At 42.8% G+C, this 21,483-nt stretch overlaps 1 protein-coding gene across 7 annotated transcripts in view; it reads left to right on the forward strand.

Annotated features, from left to right (window-relative positions):
• The window catches only part of tenm3 (teneurin transmembrane protein 3), a 338,666-nt gene that overhangs the window by 51,956 nt on the left and 265,227 nt on the right, over positions 1-21,483 (forward strand). The gene's annotated exons all lie outside the window — the stretch shown is intronic.

The raw sequence follows: 21,483 nt of genomic DNA on the forward strand, positions 1-21,483 counted from the left end.
ACATGAGGATTTATAAAAGCCAACCACACATGGCACACTATCAGCAAAAATTTAGGTTCATGACAGTTAAATATTATTTTCTTGTTGCAGTATTTTTCAAAAACATACAATAACATTTATTGTTCATTCTTTCATTGCTGAAATGTGAATGCATTGTGGAGAGTACATGGGATTTTGCCTTTATATTTGCGCACGTGGCGGCCCGGTGGTGTAGCTGAAGTACATTGGCCTCACAGTTCTGAGTACCGGGTTTCAAATCCGAGCCCAGCCTGTGTGGGGTTTTCATGTTCTCGCCGTGCCTGCATTGTGTTTTCTCTGGCACTGTGGTTCCTCCCACATACCAAAAACATGCCTTAATTGGAGACTCTAAATTGCCCCTAGGTGTAATTGTGAGTGAGACGGTTTTCTGTCTCCATGTGCCATGGGATTGACTGTAAACCGGTTTGGGGTGTACACTGCCTCCTGCCCAATGACAGCTGGGATTAGGCTTCAGCACTCCCCTAACTTTTGTGAGGATAAGCGGCTCAGAAAATCCACAAATGTATGTATTTTCCCAAGTGCACAGTAGATCCCATCACTCTTCTCAAAGCACGATGGCATATGTGGATCTGAGTAGTGTGTTCACGGCAAAGCTGTTCAGGTGAAAGTAGAGCGCTATCCTTTCTCATTAGTTATTCAAAAGGAAGATGGACTTGTTAATGACAAATAAAAATAAGGTGAAAACATTGCTGTGACTCATACTTTGCAAAGTGGACAATGTTAGCTTCATCTTCCATTCACATTGTATGGAGTGATACAATATGATATCAGGCATGAGGATTTCGGCAAGTATGGTAACCGATCTTTCGGTTCCGTTGATTTTTGTCCTGGGAAACGGCGGGAAATGATTTTTCGGTTCCCATTGATAATGCTCATGGGAACCGGTTTTTACATGTACTTCGGATTAAAGCCTTAGCAGGCATGAGCATTTTGTCTTTTACGCTTAGCAACCGACATGTTTGACTAGCGTTTAAGTGACCCGGATATGAATAACTCGACCTTGCGCATGCGTAGCGCAGAAGCAAAAACCGGTGCTGTTTATAAACCACACTGACAAAGCTGGGCGTTTTAATCATTAAAAATAAACGCGTGCCTGTAGGTTTGTTTTATACAGATTGTTGTATTTCGTTGAGAACTTGTTTTACATTGCACACATGGGCGAATTTTATTAAAAGTAAGCCCTGAGATCTGGGAAACGGACTTTCGGTTCCGTGTTTTCTCAGGCTGGGTAAAGACACGGTAACGGAACGATCGTTTTCGTGAAATGCTCATGCCTGGATATATTGTCAGTAAGTAGGCATTCTGGCTTTTCATTTCTTGAGTGTTTTAACACTGTGAGTGTTTGACTGTTGAATAGAAACTGAATGTGAACACCTCCTAGTCAATATCTGTTTAAATTAGACAGGCAAAAGAGTAGACCAACTTATTTGTAATGCTAGTGGTGTGGTCATACCTCGATTAAGGAAAGCCTTTTTTAAATTATACACTGGAGCAGTATCAGCCATACCCTACAATGTTCTGTGTAAATTAAGCATAATTGTGACGTCACTTACTTTTACGAAGCATTATGCTCTCTCAAAGAAGAATCTCTAGATCTACTGTGGATTATGGTTGACTTTAAAGTTAAGTATTATTATGTGGATCTTTTGTAAGAATTTTACTAAATTACATCGAAGCTCAAAATTTCAAGCATAATGCATGCAAAGTATTGTCAATCGTAACCACAGGATTATAATTTGTAAATACCATAGTTAGTTTTCCCAATATTAGTATGAATGTAAAATGTAATTCAATCTGATTTTTCCTTTATACAGTGCTGTGAAAAAGTATTTACCCCCTCCCGCTTTCAATTTTTTTTCATTATCTATCACACACAAAAGTTTGAAATCATCAAACCAATTATAATCTCACTCAGAGTCAACCAAAGAAAATAAAAAATACAGTTTTCAAAGGACAATTCGATTAGGATAAATGGCTCAGAAAATTGATGGATGGATGGATGGATGGATGGATGGACAGATGGATGAATTATCCTCAGTGGGGGTGGCCAAAGTGCTGGAACCTATCCCAGCTGTCAAGTTAGTAGGGATGTCCCAATCACATTTTTTTGTGAAAGAGTCGGAGTCCAAGTTTTTTATTTTCAGTATCTACCGAAACCGACTTTTGATCCAATACGTACAGTTTAACGTTCAAAACTCAAATTCTTCTTCTTTTCCGATACGGCTTGTCCCGTTAGGGGTTGCCACAGCGCGTCATCATTTTCCATGTAAGCCTATCTCCTGCAGCTACCTCTCTAACACCAACTGCCCTCATGTCTTCCCTCACAACATCCATAAACCGTCCTTTGGTCTTTCTCTCACTCGCTTCCCTGGCATCTCCATCCTCAACACCCTTCTACCTTATACTCACTCTCTCGCCTCTGGATATGTCCAAACCATCAAAGTCTGTTCTCTCAAACATTCTCCCCAAAACACCCAACTTTGACTGTCCCTCTAATAAAATAATTTCTGCCAGCTCCAGCTCTGCTTCATGATGTCTCTTCAGTGCCACCATCTCTAATCTGTACGTCAAGGCTTTGCTTTTCATCCTAGTAGAGACTCTTCTGTCACATGACACACCAGACACCTTCCACCAGGTGTTCCAACCTGCTTGGACCCATTTCTTCACTTCCTTACCACACTTACCATTGCTCTGGATTGTTGACCTCAGGTATTTGAAGTCATCCAACCTCACTATCTCTTCTTCCTAGAGCCTCACTCTTCTCCTCTCATTCATGCACATATATTCTGTTTTACTTCGGCTGATATTCATTCCTCTCCTTTCCAGTGCTTGCCTCCATCTTTCTAATTGTTCCTCCACCTGCTCCACCTTGGGGCCATAATGGCGGACAAGACACAGGTGTTGTAAGGTTGAAACGTTCTAAGTCGAGAAATCCTTGTATTGGTATCTGTTAAAAGCTCCATTTGTTTAGGTTCATACAGTAACTAAATAGAGCCTGATTACATTTCCACAAATAGACCCTTCATGCACCTCACATGATTTGACTTTTAGTCCTTCCTAAAGAAAATACATCCTTAAAAAATTTTAACATTAAAAGTAATTATACAGAGGAGGACCTTTAGATTTAGAGAAGTTGACAGAGAAAAAAGGGAGAGGAAAAACTGAGAGATCTGTTTCCCGACAATGTGTATCTTATTAGAATCAGAGTCCAAATGTTTATGAACACACCTACTCTGCATTTTTGTCCTTCATCATTGAAGTACTTTTGTCAAAATACAACCACATGTTTTTATCCATTATTACCAGACTCCCCCTGCTTGCACATTTTTAGCATGACCTCCAAGTTAAAAAATTTTCACCACTTTTGACCATATCAGTGACAATAAAGGTTTCCTCCAAATGGCTCATCTTCCTGGAACACTGTCAACCAAAACGGCAAGAGGTGCATTACTTCATGAGAGCAGTATTATAGCCATTACAAGGTGGTGCAGGAAAATGGGCTTCTGAACCAGAGAAGCTAACAACATACAGATACTAGTGAGTGATGTCCAGGAAATAAAGCAGTGAAAAAAATAACATAATTTCCCTTCTCCCCTGAATGATTTTAATTCACGTCAGTGCATATAGGCTTAGTACATCAGTAACTTCAGAGAAAATCACATTACAGGAAACAATCTAAATCACAATGTAAAAATTAAATAAATATGCAAAGTAACATCAAAGCCCTCAGCCATTATTTCAACAAGTGGTAATTATGTAATCATCCATAACACAGGATAGACTGTTAACAAACTGCTCATTATTATCAGTCTAAAAGAGTAATTTATGTAGGAAAAGCTTTAAGTTCAAAAATTGTGAAACAATGTTATTGCTACAATGTTACAATGTTAGTTAGCACACAAAAGCACTGGAACTGTTCCTCAGCAATTTGCTGAGTTGTTTTTACTTACATCATTATGTTGCAATCGAATATAAGACAACAGTACTGTAAATTCATATTTCTTTCACAAAAGCAAAACGGGAAGAATTGAATCGGCCAATTTAGAATTTTATCAGTTTGTTGCTTTGCAGTCGGCACGGTTGAGCTGTTGAGCGTTGGCTTCACAGTTCTGAGGACCGGGTTTTAAATCCCAGCCCCACCTGTGTAGAGTTTGCATGTTCTCCCTATGCACATGGGTTTTGCAAGTGTTGCCTGTCTCCATGTGCCCTGCGAATGGCTTGGAATATTACTGATAAACATAGTTTGTTATGCATGCATCCATTGTACACAAGCATGTAAAGAACTCCCGTATCACTAGTAAAATGTTTTTAATATTTTGTAGCTACACTGGGAAATGAAGAGAGACGAGGTGACAGCAAAATGAACCACATCCACTTAGGGGAGTGCTGTGGTAGTTTTCTCAGAATGCCTATGCTTCTCTTTACTTTATGAATGTTTACAATGTTCTAACCAATTTGTACAATTAAAAGAAATACTGTATTCTCTAAATTAACAGCAGAGGTGTAAACTAATGGATCAATTATTTGTATTATTGTCTACTAGTTCTGATACATTTTAGAACACTAAAGTTCCGTTTTTTTAAATCAATGCTGTTTAGTGCCTCATTTTACTCTAACCTCTTTGTAGCTTAATTTTCCTCTTAAGCAACCTCCATTACAGTACTGTAACTGTACCTATGCAGTAATTTATTTATTGAAACAAACAAAAACAACCATCCCATATCTCGCCCAAAAACAGATGGGTGAGGCTCCAGTTCACCCACAACCTTAACAAGAATTAGGGGTACAGAAAATGGATGGAAAGTCAAACAACCTCTTTCAAAGACCTTCAGGCATGCACACTTAACCCTTTGTCCTCCGCTTCCTGTGCAGCTCCTCCTGCTCTTGTACCCCTCCTCACTTGAAATCTTTTTTGAGTGGTGGTGTCAGGATCAAAGCAAGGTCGCCAGCCCAAGAAGCTGTGGGGTCAAGTTACAGGAAGCATGTGTTCGGATTTGGTTAATGCATGTTTGTGCTTTCACCTCAAAATGTACTGTTCAGGATTGGCAAACTGCAAACGGACTGGCAGCACATTTTACCTGCATACATGCCACAATCAAGCAAACTACAGTACTGGCTAAATGTTTGAGTGACACAAAACAAAATCCATCCATCTTATCTTAGCCTCTTGTGTTAGTTTATGCCAGTGGTGCCCAGACTTTTTTACCCCAAGATCTACTTTTCAAGCAGCCAGCCTCTCGCGATCTATGGGGGGGGCGGGATTTGGGTGATTAACCCTAAACCAAAAGAGAGACCGTAAACAGGAGGCCACCTTGCTAGAACGCGCATTTATTTGCGTGCCTTTGATGTATCTGCCACACCTGAATCAAGCGACGAGATGGAGGATAGGCTGATGTCAACGTTCCCTCAAAATTTTTTTACATGTCTGAGCAAACACACTAAGCCCGTGAGTGTTCCCTTTGACCACTGTGAGCAATATCAGACGTATGCATTGTGGTCAGATCAGTGTCATCCATTGAAGTTACATGGCTCAATAAAAGATTCAGATTACAGTATTTACATCCCATCAGAACATTTTTAAGAACAGTTTAATTTGTGGTTTTGTAAACTTACAATGAAAATGTCAACAAACAAAAAAAAATACATTGCCAACCAAACCAAGCCAAGTATGAACTATAAAGTTTAAAGGTCGCTTCCAACTTTGTTTAATTTTTTTTTCATCCACAATGACATCCACTGATATAGAACCTGTCTGCCAAAATTGAAGTCCTCTAAACAATAACAAAAAGCTGCAAAAAATGCCACTGTTCAAGGAAATTAAAGAAGAAAGCAGGAACAAGATAATTTGCATCTATCAGTATGGAAAATCTTTTTCAAATGTTTTTTTGAAAAAACAAATAAAAAAAAAAACAAAATACAAACATCTAAATGATCCCTACGACCTTTGGGAGGATATTCTATCAAGGTGAAAGTTGAACTTTTTGGAAGATGTGCGTCTTGTTACATCTGGCCGAAACATTACATAGTATTTCAGAGAAAGAACAACATAGCAACAGTCAAACATGATGGTGGTAGTATGATGGTCTGTGACAGCTTCTCCAATTTAGGATCTGGACGTCTTCTTGTAAGGACCCTGAATACTACTATTTACGAGAAAGCGGACTTGGTTTCTGCAGCATGATAATGATCCAAATCAAGGTTTGAATGGCTTAAAAACAAACAAAATAAATGTGATGGTCTAGTCAAAGTCTGGACTTGAATCTATCTGAAAGGTTTGTCAACCATGGCTGTTCAACCGTCACTGGAAACGAGTCTGATTTCCTGCTGACTAACCAGTCGTACAGGAACCAAACAGCCCGTATCAGGGGTTCGGTACCCCATACTCCCGAAGCACCCGCCACACACCATCCCAAGGCGCATGGCTGAATGCCTTCTCCGATTCCAAGAAACACATGTGGACTGGTTGGGTGAGCCCCCGTGCACCCTCGGGGAGCTGCTGGTCCAGTGTTCGATGGCCAGAATGAAAACCACATTGCTCCTCCTGAATCTCAAATTTGACTTCCTGACTGAGCCTCATCCCAGACACTCCTGCATAGACCTTACCAGGGAGGTTGAGGAATGTGATTGTGACAGTTGACACACACTCTCCAGTCCTCCTTCTTATTTTCCCCTCCAATCTCTGCAGTTGACGTCACCCAGGTGGTTAAAAAGCTCCTCTCATCCTGGAGGATGAGATTTCCCTGAAGTTCCTAGAAGGTCTGGATGTTGTGGGGATCCCCTAACCACCTTTCTGACATCGCATGAACATCAAGGACAGTGACTCTGGATTGGCAGACTGGGGTGGTTGTCCCCCTCTTTAAGAAGGGGGACACGAAGTTGTGTTCCAACTCAAGGGGAATCTCATTCCTTCGCTTCCCTGGTAAGGTCTATTCAGGGGTGCTGGAGAGAAGGGTCTGTTGGGAAGTCGAATGTCAGATTCAAGAAGAGCAATGCGGTTTCTGTCCTGGCTGAGGAAATTTGGATCAGGTATACACCCTTGGCAGGGTTCTGAAGGGTGCATGGGACTCCACCCAACCTGTCTACATGCGGCTCGTGGACTTGGAGAAGCCATTCAACTGCGTCCCTCGGGAAGTCCTATGGGAGTATGGGGTACCGTACCCCCTGATACAGGCTGTTTGGTTCCTGTACACCCATTGTCAGAGTTTGGTTCACATTGCCGGCAGTAAGTTGGACTCGATTCTGTGGTGAGAGTTCAACTTCGTCAGGGCTGCCCTTTATCATAATTCTGTTCATAACGTTTATGGACAGAATTTCTTTTTTTTTTTTTTTTTGGGTGGCCTCAGTATTGCAGGTCTTCGTGTTTGCAGTTGATGTAGTTCTGTTAGCCTCATTAAACCGTGATCTCTAGCTCTCACTGGAGCAGTTTGCAGCTGAGTGTGAAGCAGATGGGATGAGAATCATGACCTCTAAATCGGAGACAATAGTCCTCAGTCGGAAAATTGTGGTGTGTCCTGTCCAGGTCGTGGATGAAATTGTGCTCAAAGTGGAGGAGCTGAAGTATCTTTTTCAGGAGTGAGGGAATAATGGAGCGAGAGATCAACAAGGAGATCAGTGTAGCGTCTGCGTTGCTGCAGACTTTGTATCACTCTGTTGTGTTTAAAAAAAGGAGCTAAATCGAAAAGTGAAGCTCTCAATTTACTGGTCGGTCGACATTCCTACCCTCACTTATCGTCACAAGCTGTGGGTCATGACGAAAGGAACAAGATTCCAGATGCAGGCGGCTGAAATGAGTTTCTCTTTCGAGATATCTTGAGAAGCCCACCCATGCGGGAGGGGCTCATAGTCAACCCACTGCTCCTCTGCATTGAGAGGAGTCAGATGACGTGGCTGCGCATCTGATCCGGATGCCACCCGGGCGCCTCCCTGGTGAGGTGTCCTGGGCTCGTCCCACCAGATGGAGACCCCGGGGACGACCCAAGACACTGGAAAGGCTATGTTGCTCGGCTGCCCTGCGAACGCCTCAGGATCCATCTGGAAGAGCTGGATGAAGTGGCTGGAAAAGCAAAGTCTGGGCGACCCTGTTATCGCTACTGCCCCCACAACCTGACCTCAGATAAGCAGTAGAAGATGAAAGGATGCAGGTGAAATACAGCCCGAGTGTATATATTAAAATGTATAAAGAAATATCCTGTTCCATAACGAAGGTGGGTGAACAATTGCGGCATCTTGAGTGATCTACTCCTCTGTCAGGCCACTTTGCAAAGACATTGATTTGGTGATATCACTTTCTTATCACTATGCACAAAAGAATTAGCAAAAAACTATTTTTTTTATTTAAGATTAAAAATATTGTAATGTAAATTGAAATTGCAAACATGCTAAATATTTAATTTATATCTTGGTAGCCTGCAAACATATCCTAAATTTTTGTGAATCACTTAAAATGTTGCCAATTAAATCATCCTGTCACAAAATGGTCCAGTTTAGAACTGTAAACCTAAATATGGCTTTTGTTTCTACCGCAACATGTATAGTTTCGATATGTGGTAACTCACCTGTCAAGCTCTTTCTCACCAAACTCATCTCACCTTGCATTACGGACCTTGCTCTGTGTGCTGTTGCATAATTAACCTGGAACAGTAAAGGTACTTCCTCAAGCTGTTTTCACAAATTTGGAGACATAAAATTGTTGCATAATGATTCTGGAGGGTGAAGAAGTTTAGATAACTATTTAGTCCTTGCTTGAAGCAGATTTCTGGTTGTATGTTTAAAAGTATTGTTTTAGATAAATCAAATGCCTTTGAGAACAGCATTTGGATTGTAATACAACCATCCATCCATTTTCTTAGCCGCTTTTCCTCACAAGGGCCGTGGGAGTGCTGGAGCCTATCCCAGCTGTCATCGGGTAGGAGCCAGGGTACACGATGAACTGGTTGTCAGCCAATCGCAGGGCACATAGAGCCAAAGAGCTAGAGTCACAATCACACATAGGGGCAATTTAGAGAGTCCAATTAATGTTGCGTCTTTTTGGGATGTGGGGGGAAACCAGAGTGTCCCGAGAAAACCCACGCTGGCACGGGGAGAACCTGCAAACTCCACACACGGCGGGCGGGGATTGGGCACAGGCGAGACAACAGGAATCAGAGTAAGAGCTGGAAAAAATGAAGATGTTGAAGTTCTCTCTAGGAGTGCTGGGTTTGGATAGGATTAGAAATGAGTTCATCAGAGGGATGGCCAAGGTTTGATGTTTTAAAGACAAAAATAGAGAGAGCAGACTTAAATGGTTTGGACACATCCAAATAAGTGATTATGAGCGTATGGCTTAAAGTATGCTGAGCTGATAGGCAAGAGAGCTCGAGGAAGACCAAAGAGAAGGTTGATGGATGTAGTGATGGAAGACATGAGAAAAGAGGAAAAAGATGACACGCCATGGCAACCCCTAACAAGACAAGTTGAATGAAAAGGAAGATTTTGTCAAGTTCAACTTTTATTACTAAATATCCCCCCACACCACTTTGAGTCTCACCGAACCCGCCTCCCTTAGGTGTTTAAAAAAAAAAAAGCTTGTGGTTCCAATTTCCCGACTGAACCTAAAAATTCCCGCTGACCCTAACATTTTTAAACCACGTAATAAATATGTCAGGGGCGTGGTTCTCCACGGCCACATGCACATTTGTGGCGGACCCCATGCATGCACTCATGGCACACCATGCGCGCACACTCGCGGTGTGCCACTCTTAAACATCCACATTCATAATGGCATGCAATTATGAAAGCACATGCCATTGATAAATGGTCAAAGCTCTCCAGCTTCAACAAAATAGCAGCACTAGCACTGTCAAAACCAACATTGACTGTCCACGTCTGGTCTGTCTGTCTATCTATCTATCTATCTATCTATCTATCTATCTATCTATCTATCTATCTAATCTATCTATCTATCTATCTATCTATCTATCTATCTATATCTATCTATCTATCTATCTATCTATCTATTATCTATCTATCTATCTATCTATCTATCTATCTATCTATCTAATTCAGTTGTAAGCAAATGTGGAGCACTCCTCCTTACCTTATGAGAATAAGCAGCTTAGATAATGCAAATGTTGGCTAAGCGTGTGTGCGGTTGGCCACTTATGTGCGTGCATGTGCAAGGCTTGAATTAAGGAGTCTTGCGTCGCAGTTTTCAAGTCAAAATTTTGTGCCTCAATAAACACACTGAGAACCACATTTAGAATCACAGTTTTACCCGGAGGTGTTCCCAAAAACGAAAGCATTCAGGTTACAATGCGCTTATGTCATGGGAATACAGCAGTTGTATGATGTGAGTGACACTGAATTGAGAGTAGAAAGCAAAAGACATGGAAAAAGTATAGGAGCATTTCATACTGAAATGAAAGATGAGGATCTGTTTACTGTAACACAAACATTTTTATGCAACAAAGATGCTGTGTCCTGAAGCTGAACAGACGAAGGTGAAACCAATATAGCACAAAGAAGCTCATTGCCCGCTGAAATTCAAAAGAGGTAACTTTGTCTTGGCAATGTTGTTCATGGTCATTGACAGAGGCTGCTTCTCTGCTGCTCGTGAAAACATCTATTTTGGTCACTGGAAAGGAGCGATAAGATCAGGAAGGTGGTACATGCATTTGATTGATAGGAGTTGCAGCATTTTAAAATATCTTAGCTTCAAGTCCACACCATCTGCAATTTGCTAGAATGTCTCAATTCTTGACTATTTGTAAGCCCGATTTATTGCAATTTCTAAAATTGATTCATTCTACAACAAAGACTCCTATCTATAATGTGTCAATTTTATAATTTTTTCTTGTGTTTGGAAGCACTTGTGAAAGGTTTGATTTTCTCTTTTGTTTTCATAATTGCTTTTTAACAAGGTAAGTTTTAGATTATCCAATTACTCGATTGTTCCATTGAATTTACAGAATGATACACAAGTAGCAAGAGAATACTAAGATCTTCAGGAGCTGGAGCCCTACATTGAACTCTTTTATCCATCCATCCATCCATCCATCCAGAGCAGGCAGGATTCTTTCGAATCCTCCACATCCTGGACACCAGCTCTTCCAGCTCCTTCCGTTCGGAAAGTGCTACAGATCATCCATCCGTCCGTCCATCCATCCATCCATCCATCCATCCATCCATCCATCCATCCATCCATCCATCCATCCATCCATCCATTATTTACCACTTTTCTGGGTCGGGTCGCGTGGGAAATAGCTTCCGCAGGGATACTCAGACTTCCCTTTGCCTAGCCACTTCTTCCAGCTCTTCCGGAGGGATCCCAAGGCGTTCCCAAGCCAGCCGAAGAGACATAGATCAATGAAAGTCAAAAGTAGCAGGCATTCGAACAGTTCTTTCTTTCTGGCAATTCAGTCATTGAATTCTTGGCCAGCGAAACCTCCTGTTTTTCTGCCTTGTGCCTTGTTAGGACACTCACTCACATCCTGCTGGTCCAATCAGTATTAGTATTATATATTTTTTCTCATCATTATTATTATTTTTTATATATTTATTTTTTTACATTTTGAGTCGTCACTTTAAACTGCTCCCTTTGCACAATTGATATTGTTAATACACTTATTTGTATAGATTTTACATCTCGCACGTCTTATAAGGAATAGTCCCTATAAACAGAAATGTCTCATGTTCTTTGTTATTGTTGCTTTGTTGTTCCTTGTTCTGTATGTCGTACCAGGGCAGCACCAACTGCTGTTTTTAGACACTTGGCCATGAAATTCTGTTTCTGATTCTGATTCGGATTCAGATTCTGATTTTGATCCATTCATTTTCTTAGCTGCTTATCCTCACAAATATTGCGGGGGTGCTGGAGCCTATCCCAGCTGTTAGTGTTGTGACCTGACTTTTAACAGTAAGATCAAATCAATCACAAAAAACTGCCCTTTACCATCTGAAGTACATATCTCGAGTGAAGGCTTGAATGTGTCAAGCAGACCAGGAGAAGCTCATCCATGTTTTTATTTCAAGTAGATTTAACTATTGTAATGGTCGTCTGACTGGGCTCCCCAAAAGGAGTATTAAACAGTTCCAGCTGATTCAGAATGCTGCATCTTGGGTTCTGACCAGAACAAAGAGGTCAGAGCTGATGCAATCCAATGCTGAAGTCCTTACACTGGCTTCCGGTCAGCTTTAGAATCGATTCTGAACTTCTGCTACTGGTCTATAAATTGCTAAATGGTTTAGGTCCTAGCATGGTGGAGCAGCTATAGAGCATTGGCAGTTTGCATGTTCTCCCTGTGCCTGTGTGGGTTTTCTCAGAGCTCTCCGGTTTCCTCCCACATCCCAAAAACATGCATTAATTGGACACTCTAAATTGCCCAGAGATGTGATTGCGAGTGTGACTATTGTCTGTCTCCATGTGCCCTGCAATTGGCTGGTGACCAGTTCAGGGTATACTCCAGCTCCTGCCCAATGACAGCTGGGATTGGCTGCAGCATTCCTTTGACTCTCGTGAGGATTAGCGGCTCAGAAAATGGATGGATACTATTTTAAGGTTTATCATATAAGAGGGAGTGATATTCTACTGTCATGGCTGTATCTGCACAAGTTAAACAAGTGTGATTGTAAGTGTGGCTGTTGTCTCCATTTGCCTTGCAATTGGCTGGGAACCAGTTCATGGTGTACCCTGCCTCCTGCCCCATTACAGATAGAATAGGCTTCAGCACTCCCATGAAGAAAAGCGGCTCAGAAAATGGATGGATGGATAATTATAAAATATGAATATAGAATAAAATATACGGCTTATGGCCATACCACCCGGAGAACGCTAAATCTCGGAAGCTTAGCAGGTTTGGCCTTGGTGCTGTAAGGTTTTCTCCCCGGCTAAATGCAGAGGGGTTGCGTCAGGAAGGTCATCCGGCGTAAGAACTGTGCCAAACCGGCGACAAGCCGAAAGGAAAAGAAAAAGAATAAAATATACAAATACAGTATAAGAAATCCTACTTGTTTCCTCTCAAGAAATCATGGCATACTTACATACAATATGTCTTCTCAAGCAGGCACACAGTATATTCCCTAGATAAATAAAGGTTAAATAAATAAAAATTGATATAGCTTACTGTTTTTGAAAACTAAGCCATTTTTTACTGTGCCTATGAGTCCTACAGGCAGAGTTTGCAATTTTTTGTGTTTTTAAGAAACCACTGCACCCAAAATGAAACAAAAGGCATGACTGACAAGGTGCCAATTATTTGCGTGCACTCGTGGCAAGTCTCAAAATACATTATTTTTTTCCACGAGGAGCCATTTTGCAAGTAATGTCTTTGTTTGATGAGCAATTTCTTCATTTTGAGGAGCCATTTTTTTTAACTGTCACAGGAGCCCTTAGCAAGGGTTTTATAAAACAATAAAAATACAACAATATAAAAGAGTTCAGGCATCACGGTGGCGCAGCTATAAAGTGTTGCCCTTGCAGTTCTCAAGACCCAGGTTCATTCCCACCCCCGTCTGTGTGGAGCTTGAATGTTCTCCCCCTGCCTGTGTGGGTTTTCTCCAGGCACTCTGGTTTCCTCCCACATCCCCCCAAAAACATGCAACATTAATTGGACACTCTAAATTGCCCATAGGTATGATTGCGAGTGCGACTATTGTCTGTCTCCATGTGCCCTGTAATTGACTGATGACCAGTTCAGGGTGTACCCCAGTTCCTGCCCAATGACAGCTGGGATTGGCTGCAGCAGTCCTATGACTCTTGTGAGGATTAGGGGCTCAGAAAATAGAAGGATACTATTTTAAGGTTTATCATATAAGAGGGAGTGATATTCTACTGTCATGGCTGTATCTGCACAAGTTAAACATTTTAATGAGTTATTTGGCTCTTCCAACACAAATAGCAGTAAAGAATTGACGCGACCAATGCAATTGTTAGTCCTGTCAGCAATTTGGCGGAGTGTCAGCTTCTCTTTTTTCAATTGTGTCACTCATAACTTTTCAACTGTAAGAGGTTTTTGTGACATTGCCAGGCTTCTCTGCATGTCTTTGACCTCCTCTGATGAACATTTATGTTGAAGATTTAAGTTTAGAATACCTGTGAGGTGTGTAATATAGTTAAATAATACGAGTAAGTACATTAAAATTCCCAGTGAAGTACAGTTTTCCCGTTATTCACAGGAATTGCACTCCTTACACCCAAGTGAATAATAAATGCACACACTGATTACACTGTCAGCATGCATGGCAACACATGTTCTAGTGTGTATATAAGCTACCATATGATTCTCATGACGAAGTGAGAAAAACTTGCATTTCAACCCTAACCCTAACCCTATCTATAAGCAGAAAAAGCTTGATGATGTTGAACATGCTCATGGTGTCATATCAAAACTAAAATGATCACATTACAGCAAACAAAACACCATAATAATAAATAATAAAACTAATAAAGAATGACTTACAAAATAATTGACACAAAACATGCACTTTAAATGCCCCTCCTTGAGCTGTCACCTTATTGTGGTGGAGGGGTTTGTGTGTCCTGATGATCCTAGGAGATAAGTTGTCTGGGGCTTCATGCTCCTGGCAGGGCCACCCATGCCAAAAAGGTCCTAGGTGAGGGACCAGATAAAGTATGACTCCAAAACCCCTAGGACGAAAACAAAAATTGGATCTTGGTTTCGCTTGCCCAGATGCGGGTCACCAAGGCCCCCCTCTGGAGCCAGAACTGGAGGTGAGGCTCGAAGGCCTGCACCCATGGGAAAGGGTAACATGGGTCCCCCTTCCCATGGGCTCACCACCTGTGAGAGGGCCCATAGGGGTTGGGTCCAATGTGAGCTAGGCGGTGGCCGAAGGCGGGGACCTTGGTGATCCAATCCCCGGCTGCAGAAGCGAGCTCTCAGGACATGGACTCTCACCTCTTTGGCAAGGAGGGAGCCCGAGTTGCTGCATGAGGTCAAGAAGTTCAGACTAGATAGTCGGACTTGCCTGTGTGTTGTGTTATTGGACTTCTGTGCTCATCACGGATTGTTCATAACGAACACCATGTTCAGGCATAGGGGTGTCCACATGTGCATCTGGCACCAGGACACCCTAGTTTGCAGTTTGATGATCAACTTTGTAGTCCTGTCATCGGACTTGGGACCGTATGTATTGGACACTCGGGTAAAGACAGGGGCAGAGCTGTCAACCGATTCCCCTGTCAGAAGGAATTTCAACTCCTACCTCCGAAAGAACTTTGCTCACGTTCCCGGGGAGGTGGGGGACATTGAGTCCGAGTGGACAAATTTCCGCGCTTCCATTGCTGAGGCGGCCGAACGGAACTGTGGCTGTAAGGTGGTCGGTGCCTGTCATGGCGGCAACCTCAGAACACGTTGGTGGACACCCAACAGTAAGGGATACTGTGAAGCTGAAGGAGTCCTATCGCAATTTTTAGCATGCAGGACTCCCAAGGCAGCTGATACACTCTGGCTGGCCAAGTGGAATCCAACATCAGTGGTCACTGAGGCAAAAACCCGGGCATGGGAGAGGTTTGGTGAGGCTATGGAGAACGACTTCAGGACGGTTTCTGGTCCACCGTCCGGTGTCTCAGGAGGGGGAAGCCGTAGACTGTCAACACTGCGTATAGTGGGGATGGGGCACTGCTGACCTCAACTCAGGATGTTGTGCGTCGGTGGGGAGGATACTTCGAAGACCTCCTCAACGCCACCAACACACCTTCCCACGAGAAAGCTGAGTCTGGGTTCTCTGAGGTGGGATGTTCTATCTCTGGGGTTGAGGTCACCGAGGTGGTTAAAATGCTCCTTGGTGGCAGGGCCCCGGGGTTGGTTAGATTCGCCTGGAGTTTCTAAAGGCTCTGGATATTGTGGGGCTGTCCTGGTTGACACGCCTCTGCAACATCGCATGGACGTGGGGACAGTGCCTTTGGATTGGCAAACTGGGGTGGTGGTCCCCCTTTTTCAGAAAAGGGACCAGAGGGTATTTTCCAATTATAGGGGTGAACTCATGCACACGACAAAATCCTTTAATATGGCGTATTGTGTATGTGTACATGTGGTCCCCAGAGGTACAACACAAACGGGGAAAGTAAAATAGTTGTCAACGCCGACATCCAATACCCAACAGCAGAATTTAACCAATTTGTCGCCATTATGATAGTGGACTCAGTCCTCTAAATTAGTGGTCACCAACCACTGGCCCACGGACAGGTACTAGTCCGTGGATCAATTGGTACTGGGCAGCCGAAGAAATAATTAATTAGTTCCATTGTATTCATTATCCAAGTCCGAACAATTTTTTATTTTGAAAAATGACCGGGTTCTCTTGGTTTAATTTCGGTCACTTGAGCACCAAAATTAACCCCAACAAGCTAGCAAAATGAGCAAAAAAACAGATGTCTTTGGAAAGTTTCTTTTCGAAGGGCAAAAGGCCCTGTGAAGACACAGAAGAAGAGCCGACAACTTCCAAGATAAAGTTTTTAACAGACAATACCGGGAATTCTACTTGAAATACGGATTTATAGCGACAGGTAATTCCCACAGACCCAGTCCGCTCTGCATAATTTGCAGTGAATGGCTCTCTGATGAGACAATGAAGCCTTCAAAATTGCTTCACTAGTTGGAGACCAAGCACCCTGGATTAAACAACAAACTCCCAGAGTATTTTGAAAGATAAAAAAAAACAGGAACACGAAGGACAGAAGAAATTACTGTCGGCCACCACATCAATAAATGCAAATGCACAGAGAGCATCATACTTGGTGGCTAACCATATTGCTAAAGCTAAATGCCATTCACTATTGGTGAAGAATTGATATTGCCCTCAACTAAAGTTTTTTGCCGTGAACTTATAGGAGAGGCTGCTGTTAAAATGATAACACAGGTACAGTGAAGAAAATAAGTATTTGAACACCCTTTGTGTGTGTCTTTCATCGATTTCTGCCAGAATATCAGATCTAAACAGGCCCAGTCTTACATTTCGTTCTCCCACTTTGAAATCATGGAGGGGTCTGAAATTTTCATCTTAGGTGCATGTCCACTGTGAGAGAGATAATCTAAAAAGAAAAACCACAAATCACAACATATGATTTTTTAATTATTTATTTGTGTGATACAGCTGCAAATAAGTATTTCAACACTAGAGAAACCCAATGTTAATATTTGGCACAGAAAGCTTTGTTCGCAATTACGACGGTCAAATGTTTCCTGTAGTTGTTAACCATGATTGCACACACTGCAGGAGGGATTTTTGCCCACTCTTCCACACAGATCTTCTCTAGATCAGACAGGTTTCTGGGCTGTCGCTGAGAAACAGAGTTTCAACTCCCTCCAAAGATTTTCTATTGAGTTTAGGTCTGGAGACTGGGTAGGCCAAGGCAGCACCTTGATATGCTTCATACAGAGCCACTGCTTGGTTTTCCTGGCTGTGTGCTTGGGTCATTGTCATGTTGAAAAACCCAGCCATGACCCATCTTCACTGCTCTGACTGAGGGAAAGAGGTTGTTCCCCAAAATCTCACAAAACATAGCCGCGGTCATCCTCCCCTTAATACAATGGAGTCGTCCTGTCCCATGTGCAGAAAAACACCCCCAAACCATGATGCTACCACCTCTGCCTCATTTCCCTCTGTCATTCTTCCTCATGTCATTATCCAAGCCGCTTATCCTCACAACGGTTGCGGGAAAACCGAAGCCGATCCCAGCTAGCTTCGGACAAAAAGCAGACTAAATCCTGAACTGGTCGCCAGTCAGTCGCAGGCCAGATATCGACACCATCACTGATCCCACGCTGCCCGCACCAAAGGCAGGCGTATGTACCAACCCTATTTTAATTATATTTTATCATACACTTTGTCGATTAGGTTGCATGGTGGATCAGCTGGAAAGTGAGGGCCTCACAGTTCTGAGGTCCGGGGTTCAATCCCAGACCTGCCTGTGTGGAGTTTGCATTTATTCCCCGTGCCTGCGTGGGTTTCCTCCAGGCACTCTGGTTACCCCCCACATCCCAAAAACATGCAACATTAATTGGACACTCTAAATTGCCCCTAAATGTGATCATGAGTGGAACTGTTGTCGCTCTCCGTGTGCCCTGCGATTGGCTGCCAACCAGTTCAGGGTGTACCCCGCCTCCTCCCCGTTGACAGCTGGGAGAATCTCCAGCACTCTCAGCGACCCTTGTGAGGATAAGCGATGAAGTAAATGGATGGATGGACTTTGTTGATTAATTTTTTGTTCATACGTTTTTTGCAGCACATAGTCATTCTCAAGAGCCAAAACATCTCAGAATTCGATGCATCACAGATCAAGATACACCTAATTACGCACACGGCTGGCTCGTGGTATCGTGTGCACATGAAGCTTCAATAAATGAACTTTTTCTTGAGCCAATTGCTGAAATGGTTTCAAACTCCATGAGGCTTAATAATGTAATCACTAGTGCATACCAAAACATAGTTGATTAATGAAGTACCACAAATTATGACCCATTATGTTCTGATATATGGATTTAAATAACAGTGCACATGTAAAAATATTTTGTTAATCATTGTAAAATCTTTTACTCCAAGGTAGAAATTATAAAAGTAAACAGTTTGAAAGTTCGTTCGCGTTTGAAGCAGTGTAGCCTAGCTTAGCCTAGCCCCACTTGCTAACAACTAGACGCTGTTGGTTGGCTTACAACGTGACACGTTTTTGATCCTAGCCCCACTTGCTAACAACTAGACGTTGTTGGTTGGCTTACAACGCGACGTCTTTGTGATCAAACCGTTAACATTGAAGAGACACCAAACATGAGTAACTGCATAATCTTGTTCAACCAACACAATTTGTACAACGAGGATCGTCAGGATGACTCAACCTTCAACGACTGGAAGGAGAGCCATTGGTTCGAATCTCTTTCATCCTCATATCCTTTAAATTTACATATCCTTTGCATTTTTTGTAATACTCGAACCTTCTTATTCACATACCCTTTTAACTTTAACTTGAACATAGACCAGGTAGTTTGTGAATTGTGTCACTCATGTGCTGACTTTTGTTTATTTGATTGCCTATTTGACTATCTGCAGCCCTTTGGAGAACACAATATTGTGCGACCTGTAGGCCGGTCCCAAGCCCAGATAAACGCAGATGGTTGCGTCAGGAAGGGCATCCAGTATAAAACTGTGCCAAACATATATGAGCGTTCTTCAAACAAACTCCACAACAGTTAGGTCGTGACCTGGGCTTCCTACGCCTGCACCCGGAAATGTTAATCTGCAAGGCATAGGTAGAAATTCAGATAACGTAGGTCGAAGACAAAAAAAGAGGACAAAACTGGCTTAGTCGGCAGAGGAAGAAGAGAAATGCAGAGACAATACAGCTGTGTGTAGGGACTTTGGATGTTGGGAATATGACAGAAAAGCTCAGGAGTTAGCTAACATGATGATTTTTAGAAAGGTTGATATATTGTGCATCAAAGAGAGAAAGTGGAAAGGGAGTAAGGCTAGAAGTTTAGGAGCAGGGTTTAAATTATTTCATCATGGAGTAGATGGGAAGAGAAATGGAGTAGGGGTCATTCTTCAGGAAGAGGTGGCTAAAAATGTATTGGAGGTGAAAAGAGTATCAGATCAAGTGGTGAGGATAAAATTTGTAATTGAGGGTGTTGTGTATAATGTGATTAGCGGCTATGCCCCACAGGTTGGATGTGACCTCGAGTTGAAAGAGAAATTCTGGAAGGAATTAGATGAAGTAGTCCTCTGCATCCCAGTCAGCGAGAGAGTTGTGATTGGTGCAGATTACAATGGACATGTTCGCGAAGGAAACAGGGGCGATGAAGAAGTGATGGGTAAATACGGCATCCAGCAAAGGAACTTTGAGGGTCAGATGGTGGTGGATTTTGCAAAAAAGGATGGAATTGGCAGTGGTGAACACTTATTTCCAGAAGAGACAGGAACATAGAGTGACCTACAAGAGCAGCGGTAGAAGCACGCAGGTGGACTATATTTTATGCAGACGATGTAATTTGAAGGAGGTTAGTGACTTTAAGGTACTGGTGGGGGAGACAACATGGGATGGTGGTGTGTAACACGACTCTAGTCGAGCGGAGGAAGATTAAGAAGGCAAAGGTAGAACAGAGAATCAAGTGTTGGAAGTTGAGAAAGGAAGAATATTGTGTGGCTTTTCGGTAAGAGGTGAGACAGAATCTAGATGGACAGGAAGAGCTCCCTGAAGACTGGAATACTGTTGCCAAGGTTTTCAGAGAGGTAGGCAGGAGAGTACTTGGGGTGTCTTCTGGTAGGAAAGGGGAGAAGGAAACTTGGTGGTGGAACCCCAAAATACAGGAAGTCATTCAAGGAAAGAGATCAGCGAAGAAGAAGCGAAACACGGATAGGAGTGAGGAGAGGTGAAAGGAATACGTCGTTGGGCAAAGTGAGAGGTGGCGAAGGCTAAACAGGACGCATATGACGACATGTACACAAGATTTAATACGGAAGAAGGAGAAGAGGATCTCTACAGGTTGGCCAGACAGAAGTTTAGAGATGGGAAGGATGTACAGCAAGTAAAGGTGATTAAGGATAGCGATGGAAATATGTTGACTGATGCCAGTAGTGTGCTAAGTAGATGGAAAGAGAGAAAAAGAGTACTTTGAGAATGAAAATGGGGAGAAGGAAGAGTAGAAGAGGCAAGCGTGAATGACCAGGAAGTGGCAATGACTAGTGCGGGGGAAGTTAGAAAGGCACTGAACAGGATGAAAAATGGAAAGACACTTTGTCCCGATGAAATATCAGTGGAGGTATGGAAGAAAGGCAGCATGGTGGCTCAGCTGGTAAAGCGTTGGCCTCACAGTTCTGAGGTCCCCGGTTCAGTCCCGGACCCGCCTGTGTGGTTTTTGCATGTTCTCCCCGTGCCTGCGTGGGTTTCCTCCGGGCACTCCGCTTTCCTCCCACATTCCAAAAACATGCAACATTAATTGGACACTCTAACTTGCCCCTAGGTGTGATTATGAGTGGAACTGTTGTTGCTCTCCATGTGCCCTGCAATTGGCTGCCAACCAGTTCAGGGTGTACCCCGCCTCCTCCCCGTTGACAGCTGGGAGAGTCTCCAGCACTGCCCGCGACCCTCATAAGGATAAGCGGTGAAGAAGATGGATGGGTATGGAAGCAGTTTGGAGAGGTGGCTGCGGAGGTTTTTTTTTTTTACCAACTGATTCAGTAGAATACTAGCGGGAGAGAAAATGCCAGAAGATTGGAGGAAAAGTGTACTAGTTCCCATTTTTAAGAACAAAGGTGATGTTCCGAACTGTGGAAACTACAGAGGAATAAAGTTGATGAGCCACACAATGAAGTTATGGGAAAGAGTAGTGGAGGTTAGACTCAGGACAGAAGGAAGTATATGCGAGCAACAGTATAGTTTTATGCCTCGAATGAGGACTACAGATGCATTATTTGCCTTGAGGATGCTCGTGGAAAAGTACAGAGAAGGTCAGAAGGAGC

Source organism: Syngnathoides biaculeatus, chromosome 9 (genome assembly GCF_019802595.1).
Source record: "Syngnathoides biaculeatus isolate LvHL_M chromosome 9, ASM1980259v1, whole genome shotgun sequence".
NCBI classification, from domain to species: Eukaryota; Metazoa; Chordata; class Actinopteri; order Syngnathiformes; family Syngnathidae; genus Syngnathoides; species Syngnathoides biaculeatus.